This window comes from Tenrec ecaudatus, chromosome 1 (genome assembly GCF_050624435.1).
Source record: "Tenrec ecaudatus isolate mTenEca1 chromosome 1, mTenEca1.hap1, whole genome shotgun sequence".
NCBI classification, from domain to species: Eukaryota; Metazoa; Chordata; class Mammalia; order Afrosoricida; family Tenrecidae; genus Tenrec; species Tenrec ecaudatus.
The window spans coordinates 202,035,636-202,038,050 of NC_134530.1; the positions used below are offsets into that span (position 1 = coordinate 202,035,636).

Sequence of the window (2,415 nt, forward strand, 5' to 3'; positions counted from 1 at the left end):
AATAGAAGGGCTAAATATCCTTGGTTTGTGTTCTCAGTGGGAAAGGATTTAACCTCCTGTAGGAGAGGATCTGTTTTTAATCTTCATAGCCTTATTAAGTTGGTAAGCTAATAGCTAAAAGAATATTGAACTTAATGTCTTAATAAAGAATATTACCTCTCACTGAAGAACAGGCTGACCCTAGATTTGCAGTTATAATAGCCCCAGTTGGCCTCTTCTGGTAGCTCTTTCCCGTAGTGCTGGCTACCCACCCTCTCTTCGTGGCTTGTTGCTTGGAAGGCATGCATATCTGGGACCTTTCCCTCCTGTCCCAGGACCTGACAAAATGTCTGGAGCTTTAAAGAGATAACGTTAAATAGTGCTATTCTAAAATCTAGTTATCATGAGAATATCATGTTCGTTATGGGCAGGTCTTGTTAGTTCAATGCCGGTCAGTGGGGGCACAATCGGGAAATCCTAGAGGAGCCTTCAAGTCAGAGTTGGTTAGAAATTACTTACTGTGGCTTTTTTTTATTGCACACATTATTTCACAGAATGCTAAGAGTAGTTTTCTTCGTATTTTACAGAAGAGCTTGAAACAATATGGAATATGAATCAATGGTCATCTCAGAACACAGCCAAATGTAACCAAAATAGATGCATTACAATTTGTTCAGTTTAAAGGATTAATGGCAATAATCAAAGAGTTAGGTTTATTTTACATAAATACATCAAAATACAGCCAATAAGCTTCAATATGGCCTCCTGCACCCAAAGGGTCAGGGTGCCGGATTGGGAGGAGTCATTGCCATGTCCAGATAATCCCCTATTTGGAATTTCTGTGACTGCAGGGTCATGGAGTCATCAGTCCTCTTCCTACAGGAAATGGCGCTGCCAATTACCTTTACTTGATAGCCAGGGCTTTTCAGATCCGTAAAAACAATCGCAAAATTGAAATCTGTGCCCTTCTTTCTAGCTTCTGGGTAAACTTTCTGTAACAGACAAGTCAGTTCTTTCAAAGTTGCGTCCATCAAGTGTAGCCCCGCAGCTCCCTGGAAGGCATGTTGCCTTGGGTGGCGGCGGCCCATATTGGCCGTGAAGACCCACAGCGTCGGGGATCTTTTGTGGTCCACCGGCTTCTTTTTCCTCTCAATTTCCTCCTGGGGAACGTGCCACTCCACTGCCATCTTCCTCCTCTTGCCTGACAGACACTTGCTCTCTGAAATTGTTTACTTTTATAGGCCTGACTCAGAAAAAAAAGGGATTAATTTTAATATCCAGGTGGAGTTTGAAAACATATTTTAGAGCATCCAAAACTTCCTGAAATGGAAACGGACCTTGCGACTGCCCTAATGCAATTTATTCCTTGTGTAGAAAAATTAATGAGAAGGAAGATGAGAAATTCTAAGTATAATATTTATATTAAAATAGGACCTTGAAACTCTGAATTCATTTATAGAATCGAGTCAAATGTATGAATTATACAAAAGATAGTTGTTATGGCAATGTCCAAGGTGGTAGAACAAAGAGAAAATTAAAACTTTTCAGAAATGGAATATGTATTCAAAACTTGCAAATTGATTTTAATATCAGGCCATAAAAACACAAAAAAGTAAGTAAGTAAGTAACGATGACAAGAAAATAAAAAGGAGTCCAAGTATCCATTATATGAGAATAAGAATGCGCAAAATCAAATCTGGTACGAAGAAAGGACAGTACGGTATAAAGTAGTTGGAGTTGTACACAAAGAGTTACCCAAGAGATATGAACAGGTCTAAGCGAAGATGAAAATCAACTACACACATCTTAATAAGCCTTATTGCCAATGAAAGTGGAATCGCCCAAAGAGGAACTGGGAGGTTGAACAATTCATTGGATGGCAATAGAAGAAAATAAAATGTGAAAACAGCTAGATCGGGACTTAGATGTTGTTTTAAAGTTAAAGCTCTGTGAAGAGGAGCGAGGAAATGCCCCGGCGCAGTACCACCGTGATTACCAAAATTCAGGGGAGTTGGTAAGAAAAATTCAATGCCGCTTTTCATATTCTATCCACAAAGGAAGCATTCTGCCAAGAAACCCTTATCGTAGAATCTACACAGAGGACTTTAAAAGCAGACGAACCAGACGAGATCATTAGTGCAGAGAAGGAAACATAATCGTGTAGCAGATTCATCTTTTTAAGTGAAGAAGAAAAAATGACACCTGGGAAACAGTGGAACCCTGTGCAAATGCTATTGGGCACAGAAAAAAACAGCTTCTTTAGCAATAGGTTGTTTCTCTTTCTAAAAATTATTTTTATGTTTCAACGGGACGTGGCTTGATTAACTCCGTCTTCTATTCATTTGCTGAGTCTTTTTGACTTTTACTTCCTCATTTTGAATGCTGAGTCCACCTTACTTTCACCTCCCCTCCCCTCCCCTCCTCTCATCAAATAAT

At 39.5% G+C, this 2,415-nt stretch overlaps 1 pseudogene; it reads right to left on the reverse strand.

Moving 5' to 3' along the window:
* Window positions 1-758: 758 nt before the first annotated feature.
* LOC142439301 (histone deacetylase complex subunit SAP18 pseudogene) lies at window positions 759-1,166 on the reverse strand (annotated as a pseudogene).
* Between the last annotated feature and the right edge of the window lie 1,249 nt (window positions 1,167-2,415).